We start from the raw sequence: 19,462 nt of genomic DNA, 5'->3' as shown, positions 1-19,462 counted from the left end.
GCCCGGCCCGACGCGCTCCTCCCCCCTGCCCGCCCCTGCCGGGGGAGGCGGCGGCCGCGGCAGGGCCCGGCCCGGCTCGGGCTCCGCCGGAAAAGGGGCGGGAGCCGCCGCGCCGTGTGCGCGGGGGCCGGGAACGGGGCGGGGGCGCGGCTCTGGCCGGCTCCTCTCCGCTCCGCCCCTCCAGGGCGAAGTTTGGGGAACTTTCCCCCCACCGCAGGCGGCGCTGGGAGCCTCTCGCCCCGCTTCCCGGCCCGCCCCGCCGCCCCCGAGCGGCCTCCTCCGCCCCCGGCCCCGCTGCCGTTCTTGGCCGCGCCGGGGAGGGGGTGCGTGTGGGAGGTTGTGCCCGGCGGACGCGTGATCGTGCGCGCTGTAACCCTGCGCGTGTGGCCAGGCGTCACGCGTGGAAGCGAAGGGTGTCCCGGCCGTGCCGTGCCGTGCCGTGCCATGGAGAGCAGCGGGAGCTGAGCGGCCCCGGCCCCACCCGCCCCCGCTGCCAGCTCCGCGTTACCGCGCCGCTACGGCGAGGAAGCGGGAGAAACGAAGGGGTGCGTCGGATTTCGGATTAGCGGTGTCTGACCTTGATTCCTTTTCTGAAGTGACCTTTAAATCACAAGTTATTAGTGGAAGGTTTAAAAAAATAATTCAGCGTTTCATTGTTCGTGTGCAGACGTAGTTGCAATTCCCGCTTCCCTCTCCCGTCAGTGGCGTTTCTGATTCCAAATTAAATCTTGAGGAAGGATAAATACTTTGCCCCGGTTTCATTTCATCTCTGTTTATTTTGCTTAATTAGCATTACGGTGCTGAGAATGTCAAGGGCAAATGTTTTGGTTAGTTATTAAACATGGATACTTGTACAATTCACTGTCTAAAGCAGCTCTTCCTCATGAGATAGAAACACAGACAGACACGAAGATAGAGTATAATGTCCATTAAGGATTATTAAAAGAGGAGGAAGATTCAAAGTGAAGATTTGAAAGTGAATGCTGCTCCTTACTTTTAAGGCATGATAAAATGGAAAGAGAGAAATCAAGCCAGCAAAGCTGTCATCTAGTGAAGAAACAGCAAAAATCTGGCCTGTAAGTGCTGTTATATCCCTATTAATATTATTTAGCTTTTTTTTAAAAAAAAAATCAGCTTTCTTCTCTAAGATCTCCATCTTTCTTTCTTCTAACTATAGGAATGTTCTCATTAATTTCAAAAGGTGCAGGATTAAATCCTACTGGTTTACACAACTTTCTTCCAAGTTTCATTTCACTCTGTTCATAGTCCTTTAAAGCAGAAACAGGAAAAAAAAAATTATTTATGTTGCAAGCTTCTTGGAGCACAAACAGCTCTGCTCTTACAGCTGTTTATAGGAGTTAGCATATGAGGTCTAGTCCTGGTTTCCCAGTGGCATTGCCTTAGAGAACATTCACATCTATTGCAACAGTTTCTCCTTTTCTTAAGCATTTAGGTGCCTCCTCTGTTAAAAACACAACCACCAAAGCTCAGTGTCCTGATACCATAATAGGTGAATCAGAGTGCATGTACAAACCATTCTGTTAGCAGAAGTGAAGTGTGTATCTATGGGCTCTAAGCCAGAGGTATCTGTGCCTCCACTAATGCCAGTCTGTCATTAATCCTGAAGAAGAAATGCATTTCCTTGACTTGTTACAGCTAGAACTTGGAAGGATGTTTGGGTCTGGGGGCTTGGGGTTTTGGTTTTTTTTTTTGTTTGTTTGAGGTTTTTTTTAATGCCTGGTATAACTTCAGTAGGTATGTGCCAGGCATTAATATGTTAGCCAATTAGTTTGAGTCCCATTTCTGTTGCCTCACAATTCTAAAATGTTAATTATTGGGATAACATAGCAAATATAGTGAAAACAATGAGAAAGGATTCAAAAACTAATAAAGAACATAGGTGTGCCAAGTTAAACACGCTCTCTTAAAACTGTACAAAATGCAGAATCATGGTTCTGTTTTAGTATTTCGTAAAAAGGAGGAGAAAACATCAACAGTTTACTAGTATACGTGAAAACTTGGGATATTACATACAGAAATAGCACTGGTGCCTATAGTTAATGTTGCCAGCACTTTCTGTACAAGTCTCAATTTGTTTTGACTTTATCAAACCTTTGCTGTTTGGGCTGGAGTTGCCTCTGCAAGATACCTGCCTCAGGTTGATTTTTTTTTCCTAAAGTTCCAGCTAAAGTTCTGTCATATGTTGTCTGAAAAATACATATTTTTCACTGTCTACAAAAAAAACACCAACAGGTTTTTCACTGAAAAGCAGAAGGTTGACATACAGCCACCCCCAAAACACAAACCCAACCACAACCTGCACACCGCGCTGCAGTTTGCTATGCTCAAGAGAGACGTGTTTGCATCTTAAATTCTCCAAGGACTTCAACTGTTGTGAGCGTGCTGCATCCATTTACAGCTTCTGTGTCTGAATGAACGGTGCATCAGCAAATGGATGCTTGGGCGCGCTCCAGCCTCCGCCTCCTGGCCACCCACTGGTCCTGAAGTACCTGGGAGAGCCTGCTCTGGGCGTGGAAAGGAACAGGGACATGTACCCCCCCCCAGAGATGTTCTGCTCAAGGAGCACGGGAGAAACAGCCCATGTGGTGGGACCGCTTGGTCCTAAGGCAGCGTCAGACGTCAAGGGTTCAAGGGTTAGGAAGGCAGCCAGGGCTTCGCAGAGGGCAAGGAGGGATGGAAAGCGGGAGGCAGAGACAGTGTAAGCGTGCATGCGAAGGTAAGTGAATAGAGGCAAAATGGGAAAAGACAGCAAGGAAAACCGAAATAGCAGAGTTCGTAACAAAGTAACAAGCACCATTGCCTCAGAAATTTGTCTTTGACTTAAGAAGTACTGTGACCATCTTTTTTCCTTTATTGAACAGATATGAAATCAATTGGAAAAGTCTCTGCCTTGCCTCCCTGGAGGAGTCAGTCCATGGAAGGAACAGCTACTGAAGCTATTAGTTCAAGTGATAAGAGTCTCCCCTGTGTCATTATGAAGACCTGACCTTTGCTGATGACATAAGTGGCAGGTCAGTGTAATTTCACACAACGTGCACTTCCACTGTACGAGTTACTTATTTTTGAAATGTCTGATTGACTTGCCTGGGTTCAGGTTTGGAGATCATGTTGACAAATGAAATCAAGTGCAAGGATATTTTAAACATGTAAGATACTACAAGCTTGTTAAATATTCGCAAATATTAGGTACAGAGCAAAGAAATTTCTCTTACCATCAGTGTACAGTTTCAACGAATCTCAGTCAGTCTGTACATGAAATCCCTCTTATGAAACATAAAAATATACCTTCTCCAAATCTGACAGAAATGTTCAGTGCTGTTTATGAGAACCCATATGCTAAAGTCACAAAGACCATAGAAGTATCCCAACAGAATTAACTCTGCTGTACTCAATAAAAAGTTAGTATGGAGGTAAAATGCAGTAAATAAATAGTAAAGCTTCTAAGAAGTACTGACTGCCTGCTTCATTTCCTTGGAGAGGCAGGTATCCTCTGGAAACATAGCTCACGGTCAGGTATTAAGTTAGTATGCCACCGTTAACATGATTCAGTACATATGTAGAAACAGCTGAATTAAATCTGTCTAAATCTTGCCATTTCCAGACTTCTAAGTGCTACACTTTGGAACAACAATATCTTTTAAAATACAATATGTTATTCTATGTACAATTTAAAATTGAATAATTCTATTTTAAAGCATTTCCAATTAGTAGTATTTTTCTAAGGTACTTAAGGATGTTACAAAAGTAAACATTATAGTAGTTCATTTCTGAAATGACACTCTATTTCTCAACAGAGGTATTTTTTTCTTAGCATATCACTACAAGATCTGCATTTACCCTTTCTCTGTTGTTTTTTTCTCCAGTTAGTGTTTTGACTATTTTAACTTCCCCCCCACCCCTTCTTTCTCTCTGACTTCTCTATTTTTCTTTTGGCACTCTCTCTCATACATTATACCACTACATGCATAGGCCATAGACTCAAGGAATAATTTAGTCTGGAAGGGGAACTTCAGAGGTCATCTAGCCCAACCTGCTGCTCAAAACCATGTCTAATCAGATCAGGTTGCTCAAGGCCATCTCCACTCAAGGCCTGGACATCTCCAACGATGGAGAGCCCACATCCTCTGTGGTCCCTGGTGCCACAGTGTTTAAACGTCCTCCTGGTAAAAAATTTTGCTAATATCTCGTCAGAATGTACCATGTTCCAACTTTTCCCTATTGCCTTGTGTCCCATCACCACACACCTCTGCAAAGAGTCTGGCACCATCATTTTTGTGTCCTCTGGTCAGGAAGTAATAAAGTCTCCATGAGCCTTTACTTATCTGGAGCAAACAGACCCATCTCTCTCAACGTCTTCTCACACATCGGGTGCTCTGACTATCCTTATTGCCCTGTTCAGGACTCACTCCAGTATGTCAATATCTTTCCTGTACTAGGGACCCAAAATTCTGTACACAGCACTCCAGAAATGGTCTTTCAAGTGCTGAATAGAGGTGGCAGATCACCCTCCTGGACCTTTGGCTACAGCCCAGGATGCTGTTGACCACCTTTGCTGCAAGGGCACATTGCTGGCTCTTGTTCAGCTTGCTACCCGCTTTGATCACCAGGTCTTTTTGTGCAGAGCTGCTTCCTAACTGGTCATCCCCCAGCCTGTACTGGTGCATGGGAGAATTCCCTGCAAGGTGCAAGATTTGGATTTTTGAACTTAGTGAGGTTCCTGCCAGACAATTACTCCAGCCTGACGAGGTCCTTCGGAATCACAGTCCTGCTTTCCAGTGCATTGGCTGCTCCCCCTCCAGCTCAGTGTTGTCTGCAAATTTGCGGAGAGTACTCCTCATGCTGTCAGAAGTCACAGCTGCAACAGCTGTATACCTAGTCAAGGGTCCGTCCAAGTCAAAGAGCTGAAGAGATTGACCTGAACATGATAGACACTGCATAAGGAAAACCGAGGGAGACAAGGCTTTCCCCCCCGCAGTCACGAACAAGACTCTTAAATGAGAGCAGTAACCAGCAGTCAAAGCCCAGTCCTGTATGTACCAAGCTGCCTGCTACCTCTATTGTCAATTCTTTGCAGAGTCAATAGGAAGAGCTGTGTGGCAGAGGTCCCCTGAGAAGTTTCCAGCCCTGCAACCTTTAAACAAGTATCCGTGCAAGCAGGATGTTGATTTCTGTGGGAGTTCTTCCATTATGCATAGTATCTCAGGACTAGACCCTGCGATAATAGCAGTAGAACTGAGGCAGCAGTTCAGTTATCTTTCCCTGAAGTGAGTTAGGGTCTGAATTATGCATGGGTTGAGGTCGCTGCTGCTGGCATGCTTGGTTTTAAATTAGATTCTAAAGCCAAATAGCACCCAAACTGGGAAGTACATCATCACCTGAGAGCTACTGCATTTTCCTTAACCACGGTGAACTTGTCACTATGCAGCAGAAGAAAACCTTTCGTTTCTCAGTAGTGGTTTAGTGCTGGCAGTGCCACAAAGTGCACAGTCACTGAGAAAAAAACGAGACAGGTACCGAAAAAGCATGGGAAAAGTTTATCCTTAGTAGGAACAGAAAATAGTATTATTTCCACACAAAATGCCATTTGAAGGCTGTGATGAAGCTGAACATGTCATATTAAAGAAAATAAAAAAGGTAAGTAGAAACTGCTCTTTGCAACAGGTGGTAGATATACCAAGGGAAAATGTATGGTTAAGCTAGTGACACACAGAAAATTCAATGTGACTGATTTATCCAGAAGTAAAAAGATGAGCGTCATTACTGCAAATTTTAATATCCTTTTTTTCTGCAGAGGCTGGGATTGTAAAAGTGTTATCTCCTGATATATCGTCACCTCATATGGTCAAATGAGCTACTGTGAAACCTCCCAGACATCATATCTGAGAAAGTGTATTTGTTCTGCTTGTTGATGCCTGTTGGAATTTCTTTCACAATGTTTTGAATCTTTCCCCAAATCGTTGTCATTTGTACATCTGACTGAGTGCATTTCCTCACTCATATATTTTAACACTTCTCATATGCCCTCGAGCATCAACAGAAATGCATTTTTCATTGGCTGGATTGATGTTGCTGTTTTTTTCATTGCATTTGTAACGTGACATTCGTTTTTGTTTTGTTCTGTGTGGTTTTTTTTCTCCTGGTACTCCACTTAAAATGGCAAAATATTTAGAGAGAGCAAGCTGGTTCATTTTATTCTGCTGTATTAAGAGAATGCCTCTAACTGCAATGTTAGAGCTAATCTAATTAAAATTAATGACAAAAATCAGCATTTGAAAAGAGGGATATTTGGGATTTTACAAAACACATCGAGAAGTCAGGATTTGCGCTATATCTACGCACCTTGATTACTTTGGTTAACGTGAAGGTCACCTAGAAACCCATTCCTACCCAGCATCCATGCCGTGGATCTAGCTCCCCTGCTAGTGGGAAGGACAGCCGAGGCTGGAAGTTTCCCTGCTATTCCAGGCGTGCGGCAGATCCCAGGTCTGTGCTCCCTCAGGCTTTTACTTTCCTGTGGCCCATTTGGCACGGCAAATAGCAGGCACAAGATGCGTGTCCCCCCCCCCCCCCCCCCCCCCCGCAGCAGTCCTGCAGTTCCCTCTTCCTAAACTCCAGCCCTTTAGTCTCCTTACATTTCCTCTCTTTCTGTGTTGCCCTTAAGTAGAAATGCAGATGAGAAAGGCCAGCTAATGCTTGTTGAGGACAACCATGGAGGCTAATTCTAAATTATTTTTATGATTTTTTTTCCCTATCAATGGTCTAGGAAGGCTATTGTTTTATTTTTATATGGGAGAATTACACTTGTACTCTTTGCACTGCCTTCAAGCAAATTGTTCAGATCTTTCTCCTAAATGAGGGAAAGGACAGTCTCCTGGATGTTTTGGGGTTTTTTTTGGATGCCCTGAGAATCTATAACATGTTTTAGACTCATCCTGTTTCTTGTAATCTCCTCTTCTATCAGATTAACTTCATCCGTGTTTAACATTTAAGAAAAAGAAAATTGAGACCTAGCAGTTCCCTTTCCTCCTGCTCCCTCCTCCACACTGTACACTCACCACTTGTTTTTTAGCCAAGAAGTGGTGCTCTATAGCTCCAGTTGCTGTGTTGTTCATATTAAGACTGCCAGTAAAAGATTTTCATTTGGCTTCTCTCAGTCATATAAGAAGTAGTAAAAATAAAAGTAAAGGGAAGCTTGCAGTCAGAAATACAGCCAAGAAAGGCTTGCAGTGAGCAGTCTTAAGAACTTAAAATAAATTCTTAAGAGAATCGAATACAAAGCTTCAGCAAATAGGGCAAAGTTTTAGAAGATTGAGAAAATAGTAGGTGTTATTAGGACATTTGTCTAGATCTGTTTTTAAGAGTTTTCTTCATCAAAATCCTTCATATTCATAAGGAAACAATACACACAAAATCAAGTTTCAAAAGTACATTAAAACCAGAAAAAAATTAATTTAAGTTTCAGCCAAAAAAACAGTTTCAGCCAAAAAAAAACAATCTCGTGGAAGATGACTGTTACACTGTCTTTTAAAGTGTGCATCTGTCCGCTAGCTCGTTAGGTAAATTGCTCAATCCCCTAGTCCACTTAATCTGGGCAATGAAAATCCATCGGTAACATCACTGAAAAAACAGTGAGTCACGTCTCCTAAGTCTGTTTACCACAGTCCTGTGTTTCTTCCTTCACTGGATGTCTCCACATTAAGAAATATGGAGAATGAAGGAGGCTGTCATGGTCTATTGAGAGATGTCAAGGCACCTTTGATATCTTTGAGATCCTTGTTCACTTGAAGTAAAACATTAGTTATGAAACAAGGGACCAAATTGCTGGCGAAGAATGTGAAATTAGTGGAAACAATAGTACAATACAACTTACAGAAATTAAATTTGTCATTCAAAAGCAAAAATAGCTCACACCGATGTCCAGTGTATTAAATCTACCTTCACTGGAGCACAAAGCATGTACCAGTCAATTACTGACAGAGAGAAAAGCCATATGTCAAATACAGTATATGATAGATTGAAGAAAAATCACTTTGACTAGCATGAGAATTAATCCCAGTCCAAGATTCTTTGCATACCCCAAACTCTTATTGATTTGAGTAGATGAATACATTAGGAATGCAGACTAGGTGCAGAACAAGCACTGGTAATAAATATCCCATACCTTTTTGCGGTATCATTTCATTCCCCTTTCTCCCCTTCGCAGCCCCTTGAAACATTTGTGTTTTGGTATTGCTTTGTAAAAATCAATAAATAAAAAAAAAAAAATTCAAGTTCCTTTTCAATTTCAGGAGTTCAGGGGTGCACTGAGATTTTTCCCTTTTCTTTTATCACTTACAGAAACATTATATGACCCCAGCAGCTTTATGTCCTTCTGGGACCACAGTGGGATGACAGCCAACCACTGGCACCAGTGCTGCTGGTTTTGCCCTGCTGCTGGAGTCTTGGCTGCAGGCAGCGTATGCAGAGGCGCGCTAAGAACAGATGTCTGTGGTACGCTGCTCGTTTTGAGATGAACCGTTGTAGACTGCGCTGTGCATCCCTCCCGTCTCCAAAATGTGGGTTAGAAACTGCCTTTCTGTTTTGAGTAGGATTCAGCTGTTTGAAGAGCCCCATCTGTGTGAGGAATGAAAGCACGGATTCACAAATGGATGCAGCCTGAATGTTCAAGGAGCATTAGGAAGCAGGGGAGCCATGTGCTGGGTGCTTGCCTTTGCGTGAAGACATCTGCAGGTTGGCAGCGCAGGTCTGGGGTCTGAGAAGAACAGATTCCTTGGCCGTGTTGCATCTTATGTCTGGCGCTCTAAAAATGGCATTTGGGATCCGAAACCTGACTAGAAACAGTGGCACTTTACCGAAAACAAATTAATTCCCAGCAGTGTGAAAGAAGGGTGCGAGACAGGAGTTGGTCGGAAGAGTTTGTTCTTCTTTTTAGCTTACATCTACTTGTATCCCGCTACCCTGCCTCCCCCCCCCCCCCCCCGCCTCCCCACGACACACTGTGCCTGACAGGGAAGGTCTCCCTGTGAATGTCAATGATTTACAGCAGGGTTGGGTCAGCCTCTCATCTACAGCAATTCACTTCACCTTGTTTTGGTAGAGTGCAGTGCCATAAAGGTATCCTGATACAAAAGAAAATAATGCCTGGCCTCTTTTGTGCTTAATAGCACCAGTTCCCACCCTGGAAGGAGTATTCACATACTTTAGGTTAGACGTGTCTTCAGTGACCTGGCAGCCAGAGGCAGATGTTTCCCTCTTTGCGCTCCATCTGGCAGAGAACAGGGCTGGAACCAGCCTCACCGGCTGCCAGAAGAAAGTTAGCAGAGAGCAGAAAGTTTTTAAACACTGCAGAATTTGGCCTCACTATTACCAATGAAAATAGAAATTAATTTCAAAGCATTTACCCATAATTCTCCGCTCCTTGCTATTTTAAGTGAGTTACTCCGTTTTGTTGTCTACAACCACCCAAAGTTTTAAATTTATGGGGGGGGTGTTGATTTTTTTTTTGGTTTTGTTTTTGTTTTTTTTTTAAAGTTTCAGTTTTATGGAAATTGTGTGACATCCTTGAGGGTTGGGATCAGATCCAAACTGTCTGTGCCATAATTATTTTCAAACCTTGCTGAATTGTGTGACAACTTTAGCTTAACGCCAGTATTTCTGTTTAGCACATAAGCATCAGATGGTGCTGTGTATGAACAAGTGTACGTGGACATGATAAACTAGCATCTCCATATTGACTTGGAGTGACTCCATGTCCCTGGCTTCAAAAGTATGCAAATTAAGGTTTGTCATACTGAATTTGTCTCCTCTTCCCACTCCAAGAAAGAAGCAAGAAGAATGTGAATTTCAAAATGTAGTAGCAAAATGTGTTGGTTTTTTAAATTGATTTCTTAATTAAAATTAATGAATTCTGTGGCAAGAATAGTACTTCCCAGTGGGGGGAGGACACAAAGGACTGTTGTGAGATTTAGAAATAGCCATGCAATTTGGAGACAATAATTTCTGTCAAATATTCAGCGGCCTTCCTATCTCAAAGCACTTTAAAATGATGACTCTGACTTCCACTCTATGCATTGGTTTATTTCTTGTATTAATGAGCCATACGCATTTATTCTTGCTCTTGGTGGTTGTTACATTTGCATTTGGGAACTTTAAAAGACAATTTAATGTGTAGCAGGAGTTTAATAAGGTTTTCTGAATGCTCCTGGATCAGGCTGACCTTTCATAGTTAGGAGGCTGGGAACTCTGCCTTTTCCTTGCTTCAGAACTATGTGGTTTTTGTTCAGAAAGAGAGTACAGAGAAATTGGAAAAAAAAAAAAAAGACCCAAAAAACCAACAGCCTTCCAGATCCCTTTGCACTGCTAGCTATGAGGAAAGCTGATGAGAAGTTGGGGAGATTATAGGGAGAAATGCAATGGAAAGTTAAGAAGGCTGGAGTGGAAGCTGTAAGAAAGATGGGGATTAAATGTAAATGATCCTGAACAGAAATTGTAAAAATAAAAATAAATGGAACACCAGGAATGCCTGCAAAATGATGAAAAGAATGATTATTTACAAGGAAGTATTCAGAATGTGCAAGAAGCAGGAGCAAGGTTGAACTGCTAAAGTGAAACTGCAGAGATGTCAGTGCAATACAATGGGATTCGTAATCCCTAGGACAATGTAATCAGTTGTGGAAACTCAGATACACTCATGTATTACTGAATTCAAAGGTTTGGATACCTGAATGCTTTCCATGTGACTGACATGGAAAAGATGGGTTACACATAATGACGTGAAAAATCGGTGCTCGTTTAATGGGCATGTTGTATGAAAAAAGTAGCATTTAAAGGAGAATGGAAAGAGCAAAAGGAAACACATGGAGTTTATTTTTGATGCAGTTCATAGTGTGATCAAACTGTGAGTACAGAGCTTTAAGAATATAGGCTAGGACAGATAATGAATGCAAGGCATCCTAAGTTGTCAGAGTGAAGTCTAATACTAGTGAAACCTATAACTCAATTCAAAGCATAAAAAACCTCAAACCATAAAAAAGCAGCACTAGAATGTATATGCTAGCATCAGAGGAGATACCACATGCAATAACACTGATACTGTAAATATGAGAATGACAAAACTGGGAGAAGCAATGGGACTAAGCTCATACCATGACAATGAAGAGCCATAAAGTGGGAGGGCGAGAATATTTATAGGAGGAAAGACATCGAAAACTGCAAAAGATATGGGAAGACAACAACCTACAGCTTAAGTAATATATATGTCAAGCAAAAGAGGCAGAATGAAGGAGATGAAATATCATGCAATAATGCATCCAGGTCACCTAGAAACCCACTGAAAAGTCTTGAAAAACTGCTATTACTGGGGGATTATTCAATATTTCTTGATGTGGTATCAGCAATAAAAAAGGATGACAAAATTGAGTCTGCATTTAGGTAAAGGTGATTAAATTTGATTTTAAATATCAAATTGCTATTGGAACAGCTGATACCACTATTAAAAATACCAGCAGAAAAGGAAGAAAATATGCAAAAACCCAGTGTGACTATTCATTAGCCCATTAACACGTTCATTTTTTTTTGGTCAAGCTTTCAGAATACTAGACAAAGCGTCATTGTCTATAGGATTATCAGCCATATAAATTCTTCGCATATCCACCAGAGAATCTGAAAGATAGTATAAAGCAAACTATCCAAGTGATATATTTGCAAATCTTTCAAGGCTCTGAAAGAGCAAGTACAAAACAGAGCTGATGCTACCAGCACTGTCTTTGCTTTAAACTTCATTGATGTTTAGAATAAAGGTGCTTAGAATAGCAGTTTAGTACTAAGAAATTAAATATCTTTAAAAATATTTAATTAAAATTTTAAAATTATTATTTTAAGGCATTTGCATACCCAAGGACTTAAAAGAAAAAAAGTAAATATGTGAGATTAAAATGAAATGATAAAATTCAAGGGTCTTCAGGTCCTTGGAAGATAATTTAGTATTGATAGACATTGATAGAGTGAGGGACAGGAAGAAATCCGTTCCAAAAATAGTAAGTTTCACTCTCAGGGGAGCAACAGCTACAGACTGTTCCCAGTAACATTTTACAAGAATGAGGCCAAGAAATAAGGACCAGCTTCTTACCAGAAGAGTCATCTCACTGTCTGAAGCAGCCACAGAAGACAAAAAGGGAGCAGAATAGTAGGTAGTGAGGATTATTAGTATTAGCATTCTGTATGTTGCATATGCCAAATTTCTGGAAGGCATATTTAGGCTCCGTTTCTACATGCTTCCAGTACCTAAAGGGGGCCTACAAGAAAGCTGGAGAAGGACTGTTTACAGGGGCATGGAGTGATAGGACAAGGGGTAGTGGCTTTAAGGTGAAGGAGGGTAGATTTAGATGAGATACCAGGAAGAAATTCTTCACTGTGAGGGTGGTGAGGCACTGGAACAGGTTGCCCAGAGAGGTGGTGGATGCCCCATCCCTGGAAGTGTTCAAGGCCAGGTTGGATGAGGCTTTGGGCAACGTGGTCTAGTGGAGGGTGTCCCTGCCCATGGCAGGGGGGTTGGAACTAGATGGTCTTTAAGGTCCCTTCCAACCCAAACCATTCTATGATTCTCTGATATGCTGAAGAGATCAATATAATGAATACTTGATTTCCTTTTGGAGGGACTATGAAATCTAAATGGCATTTTTATCCATCTTATATCTCAAGCTCATATAGTTTCTGACAATAGCCATCTAGAAGATGATTGATTGATAGATTCCAAAATACTGTAATTGAAACAATATACATTTTATACAGCCAGAGAAGAGGATAATGCAGCAGAAATATTTAATTAAGATTATTTTATATTAATCACTTGGTTGAATAATTGAGTTCTTATATTTCATAAAATAAGACTGCTATATTATCTATATTCTGCTATATTATCCATTTTATTGCTGTCACAGAAATACAGCGACAATATCCAATGCTGATTTGTTGGTCCAAAGTCTTTCCACAGCAGATCATGATGTACTTATTCCTAAGAGCTGGATGTTGACTCTGGTCTAAAAAGAGACTTGCAAAAATCCTCACTAATTAGGTATTTCTTCTACTGACTGTATACTCTAAGAAGCTCGTGTTTGTTATTTACTGCTACCTGCATACTGAATAATTACACTCAATAAATTGTTTCCTGCTATGCCTTTCTCAGATGGTTGGGTAAGATTAGTCACAGCAGAAGGTACCTTCATCCTTTTATAAAGGCAATCTATTTTTTTCCGGAAACGTAGGCATTCATTTAGATGAGGGAACTGCCTGATAATCTATTTTGAGTTGCAGTGTTGTTTTAATCACCTTTTCACATATCTATTGGTTGTGGAAAACAGCGTAAATAAAGGGAAAATTTCTTATTTCATGGTTTTACTTTACCTTCAAATGTATGTATATATGAATATAAAACAACATACACGTAATATGCTTAAATATAATCTGCTTACAAGTACATATGTATAGCACACACGTATTTTAATTGGAGGAAGAAAAGAGAAACTGTCAGAAATCCACATCCTTCTGTCTTGGTAAAGCCCCAGATGTATTCATAATGTAGAAATAATATGAATAACATTGATCCCCACTGTTCTCTTCAATTTACTTTATTGTGGTGCATAATCAAACATTTAATTTAAACACTGGTAAAAATTAATGTCTGCACTTGAGCAAGGAGGTTCTAATGTAGCAACATGTATCCAGCAGCAGGACCTGATGAAGGCTCCTGTTTAACTACATGTCAATTTTTTTGTAATTGCATTCACAGGCAATGAGATTTAGTATAACTCTATTAACCTTGATATAGCTCAGGATAAACAAATCAGATTATACGGGTCTGTATATACGTGGCAAAACTTTTCATGTTTGACTCTAAATTATATAACGTTGTGTATTAATGTGGACCTCCTAAAACAAGTAAGATCATATACCTGAGGCACTTTGAAATGCCTAAACTCACTTTGAAATGAAAGTGAATTTTAGTTACGCAAATCTCAGTTTTCTTGCAAGTGGGATTATCATTGGGTTGCTACTATCCCTGCTTATCTTAAAGGTGCAGGATGGAAAGTATAACCCATGGGGCAAGCTGAAAGGGACTTCACTGTCTTAAATGGTCGTTATTAATATATCTTCTCGTGAACACCTTCTAGTCCCACTCAGATAAGTTTAGCCACAGGAAGCACAACTATGGGCGGTAATCCTGGTATTGCTATCTTCTCTCAGGCTTTGTCAGTCAAACTTCTTTTATAAAAGTTGATCTAATAGTTTTAGACTTGAGCATTGCACATAGATTGCTATCAGATGGTTACAATAAAGAAATAGATTACAGTGCTTAGCTATGAAATTTGGCGTAGAGAAGATGAATTGTCATTTATGTTAAGCATCAGTCTGTGAAACAGTTACGTCTCTCAGACTAGAGTCCTTTTTAAATGTTTTCCCCCCGTATTAGAATTCAGTATGTCAAAGATTTAACAAGAAGTACTTTTATCAAAGGTAAAGAGGGTTGCAACGTTGGCTCGTCAGTGCTTGTTTTTTTAATGGCAGTAATTTTGTGCAAGTAAGAGGGTGTGCATATGTTTTTATGTACCAGTGATAGTTACATATACTACCAATGGTAGGCTTATTAATTTATCTTCTCAAGGTTTATAATGTACTAAATCTTTTAGCAGCTTCACACATCTGCCACTTAATTAAAACCCACCACTTACCAGAGGAATATTTCATTCTTTCGTCCCCTGTCATTAATGATCTATTCAGACATTTACCTTGTCTAAAGCCAAGGCTGGACAATGCTATATCCGTCTTCAGTACTGTGCAGTTGGTTTGAAGGTTTTTTTAGGTTGACCAGACACCTGACATCTGCAGCTCATTTGGGTTCTTTTATCCAGGTGGCATCAATCTACCCTGCAATTATATGTTTAATGCCTCTGGAAGCAAATTCATTCTCAGTCTCCAGCTAGGTCTAAGCTTGGAAGGTCTCTGGGTATTTCACTTTAAAATCATTTGGTTGGGTGTCAAATACTCATTCACATAGTTGAAGAGGCTTAAAAATGTTACTTATTTAAATTCTTTTTTGTAGATACATACAATTAGACTCATCGTAATTAGGAGCCTAAGTCGGCTCAAGCTAATTTTAATGGCAAAACCCCAATTAACATCACTGGAAAGAATATGAAGTCCTGGTGGCTTTGCTAGAGCCTATGTATACACACACAGGAATTGCTTCATCCATCACTGACACTCAGCTGTCACTGTCTGTCTAGAATACGCATCATCACCAGTAAAATGTTGTTTTATTATTTGCCTTTCAGAACAATCCCCAGACTTCTTGCTGGATTTGTGGTTGCAGTTTTATTTCCAGAGTTATAATGTCCTTAAATGTACATCTTCCAATTTGAGATATGCTGCTTTCTCTGGAAAAAATAAAATTAATTTCTTCTGGAAAAAGAATGCTGTTTTCTTTCAGTGGATAAAAATAAATACAAAGAAAGTAACAGTGTCTGATTATATGAATACTAACGCTGGCAGCCAAGGACTCTATTTAGTTCCCTGTAGAATGAGGATAAATGTGGTCAAAGGATTTGCTGTGAGCATCGTCTGCATGTTGTGGTTCTCCTTAAAGAATGGAAGAAACAATTCTCCGCCATCACTCTGGGCAGCTTTACAATCACGGGTTTAGTTTTGTGTTGAAGAGAAGGAGGAAAACCGGCCCAAGAATACTGCCAGGTGAGGACATGCCCACCTAGCAGAACAAACTGTTGTTATTTACAGAGAGGGTGCAGATGCTGGTTACCAAGCTGGTGGCTATGGCTGCAGCCTCTGGCGAGGCTCGGGGTGTCGCACGTGTGAAGGAGGCATAAATCCACTTTGCTGGAGACAGGTTTTTGTTGGAGGGACAATGCAGGGCATCCTGCGGCAGTGGGGTGAGGAGACGCGACCCTCACGTGCAATCCCCAGCGCGGGGCTCGTAGGCAAGCAGATGCACGAGCTGCGGGGACGCGGCTCTCGGGGAAGCGTCCGGCAGCACACGGGACGCGGGGTCGAACCGCTCACAGCAGCAGGCAGGGCTTTCACCCCTTGGAAGGGAAGATCTGTTTTAAACAATCAACCGTGACCAAAATAAATAGGTGTTTCTTTATAGTCACTTGTCTGTTGTCCCAATTCTTGTGTTGCAACCTTTACAGTTTTGGGTTTGTTTTTTTTTTTTTTAATTTGAACCTTGCTGTGTAATAATTACCCTTCATCTGAAAATTAGAAAGGAGCTTTTAAGCTCTCAACCTCGGCTCCACGGGGTTAGGTATTATCACTTACTGTTCTGACATCTATTTCAAATGTTTCTTTTTTCTTTTAAACTTTCCTTCTTTGCAACCGAAGGAGACACTCTTGACTTCATTTTCTCCTCCACTAAATGAAGAGTAACACATTTAAGATTAACTGCATGTGAGGTCAGGCAGAGCAGCCAACGTTCCCATGACTTTGGACACCAGATGGTCTCTAGGAAAATGTTATGACTTATCGGCACATTTTAGTCCCAGCTATAACGAGTTTAGAGAAAATGGTGTGATATAAGCCTGGGACTTAAAAGGAGAGCAAAGTAGAGTATAAACAACCATACTGGCTGTTGACATCAGGCAACGCTCATAATCACTCACTGAGATGGCAACTTGCAATGTCCTCCAGCAGAAACCCTTCATTTCCTGCCTATCATTTAAAAGGTTTCTTGGAAAAGTTTGAACTTGCATCAGAATGAAAACCAGTCTTAAAATATACTTATTATTTCCTGTTTTGATGTATTCTTTGATTTGTTATTTACAACACACATTTCAAAGACACAGTTCAGGATTTGAATTAAAGGTTGGTTATACATTTTCTAATTCCTGCTTTTGTGAACTGTAATAGTTACAGGTAACATTCAAATGGTTTTGAGGGATTATCATGGGATTTTGTACCAATAGATCTAATTCAGTAGTATGTTCTTCAGTGCAAATATGTAACTGAGATTTCCAATATTTTGCCTGCCAGAGTATTTTGAAAGTATCCACTCAGGTCTAACAAAAAATAAAAGTATCCCTCACATCAGTAGGAAATACATTCTTTATAAAAGGTTGAGTTTCGTTCCTGTGTCTAATATTTTAGCTACTCAGGAGATAATTTTTAAAGCCTTTTTTTTAAACCAAGGACCTTTCTAAGATGTTTTCTTTTTTCTTTTTTTTTTTTTTTTAACGGGGTCTCATTTGAAACGCAGCCATGGCAAAGGTGATTATCATATATTACAGAGCACTAAGCTGGCATTAATTAATTGTCTTTGAAGCTATTTACCAGTTGCTTACAACTGCAGAGAAAGCTAAAGGAATAACTGCTTGCTTTCTTTTTAGAAATCAAATCAGAATTAATGCTGTAAAATTAAAAAAAATCAGAATTAGATAAAAGCAAACATTTCTTACCAGACAAGCAATTAGATAATGGAAAAATGCTTTCTACTGATGAACCTGAGTCACCTTCATTAAGAGTGTTCAAAAATAAGTTAGATACATTTCTTGTTGGCTTACTGTACAAGAATATCATGCTCCACACAGGAGGCCATACCACATGATCTGAGAGATCTTCTCCAGCTGAATAATCAAAAGTTTTACAAGAAACAGAAATCATTACAGATCAGTGAGTTTTCTTCATTATTGTTCAACTGGAATATAATGATTTGCCACAAGTACTATTTAAAATAATCTCAACATCTCTCATTTGGCTACGTAAAAACTTTTGCAGTCTTTCTACATGAGGTCACTGCTTTCACTCAGATTCCTGACATAAATTAAGGGGTCTCAAACTGTGGTATGTGTATGCTACTAGTGGTACAGAGCCAATTCGGAAATGGAAAATGGCCTGACATGAAAAGCCTCACCACGCTGCATGCTTCCTGCTGCCATCACTGCTTCTAATGGTGAGAGCTTGCAAACAAAGTCTGCAAAGAGGTTACAGTTTAAATTTAATATACAGGCAATTCCTATTATTAACATTTCTTACACTGTAAAAAGTGCTATAGTAAATTTGCTAATATCCCATACATTTAGAACTATATATATATATATATATATATATATATATAAGGAAAAAAATGGAGTATTGGAGACTCAAGAAATTTTCCTATTCTTTTTGTTAGCTTAGGTTCTACATTAGTGACTTAAAGCCTCTTAGAAAGAATACAAAAATTACACAGAATAATGAAATTTCTATGTGATGATACTGTCATTCTACAGGTCTGTCAGTCTGACCTCGGTGCGGGGGAAGGTTATGGAGCAGAATTCAAACTTAAACCTCTATGTGAACATGCAGTCTTTGTCTTCAGATCAGGGGGAATCCTTTTTAAACCGTTGCATCTGGGACTGTGTGTTTATATAAGAGAAAACCCAGATATAGTTGCAAAAATATGAACTTTCCAGTGCTTTATAAAGTAGCAATTATGTGACTTTGCATGACAACATCATTTTCTCATGTTCATTTGTCGTATATGGTACAACTCCCTTAACTCTTACAGTAGATGCGACATGAGCGCACAGAAAAATAAGAGATATAAACAGAGCTAAGTTTCACTGAAAACAGGGCTATATATTTAGAAACTCAAAAAATTCAGCAGCTTTGCTCAGTATTGATTTTAAAATGTATATTATCTTCCCACTTTTATCTGATTTTGTGACTTGCAGGAAAAGAGGAGATGCAGAACAGTATATTCTCCTATGCACAAGTGTGGGCTGGGCTGTGCCAAGCCAGGAAGACTTGCCCCATAAAAGCCATGTAGATGTGGCACTTAGGGACATGGTTTAGTGGTGGACTGGGCGGTACTAGGTTTATGGTTGGACTCGATGATCTTAAAGGTCTTTTCCAACCTAAATGATTCTATGATTCTGTGATTTGAAGACTGAGAAAGTCCACTGAACCTTCAAAAGGCTTCGCTATGTAAAGAAATTTTTGGTCCAAAATGCTGTATCCTCTGTTGGAACTGAGTAGCCAAGCTGGCACTGCAGAAGAGTCAAGGCAAAGCGGAAGACTGAATTTACCCACTCAAAAAAAAAAAATCTGGGAAAATCAAGAAATAATTTCATCTCAGCCTCCAAAGGAGACTGGGAACATCCTCATGCTGGCTGCTAGCCCAGGTAGGAGACAGGGACCTACTGCAGCTATCTGTTGAACTTGTCCCTCTCCCAAGTCCTACATCCCCTACACAGACTTCACATTCAGCCTCTCCTTTTGCAGCACAATCACTGCTACTTACTGAAGGAAGACTGCTTCCCCAGGCCATGGTTGGGGGTAGAAGCCTCTTTCCTTTTTTCCAGATCAGCCTCAGGTTAAGTTGTTACTCAAAGCAATGAACCCCCCCTATCTGGCAGTTATTCTGTGCCTCCTGTGCACATACCTGCAGTTCGCCAGC

The 19,462-nt window shown here is 40.6% G+C and overlaps 1 long non-coding RNA gene across 1 annotated transcript; it reads left to right on the top strand.

Annotated features, from left to right (window-relative positions):
• Positions 1-150: 150 nt before the first annotated feature.
• Positions 151-15,450, top strand: LOC129207995 (uncharacterized). Its single transcript, XR_008577640.1, has 3 exons — positions 151-1,076; positions 2,883-3,032; positions 8,359-15,450. It is a non-coding gene; the product is annotated as an uncharacterized LOC129207995 (long non-coding RNA).
• The last annotated feature ends 4,012 nt before the right edge of the window (positions 15,451-19,462 follow it).

The sequence above is a fragment of the Grus americana genome, chromosome 1 (genome assembly GCF_028858705.1).
Source record: "Grus americana isolate bGruAme1 chromosome 1, bGruAme1.mat, whole genome shotgun sequence".
NCBI lineage: Eukaryota > Metazoa > Chordata > Aves > Gruiformes > Gruidae > Grus > Grus americana.
Note: the sequence above shows the minus strand (reverse complement) of the source record. Positions and strands in the feature narration are given on the sequence as shown.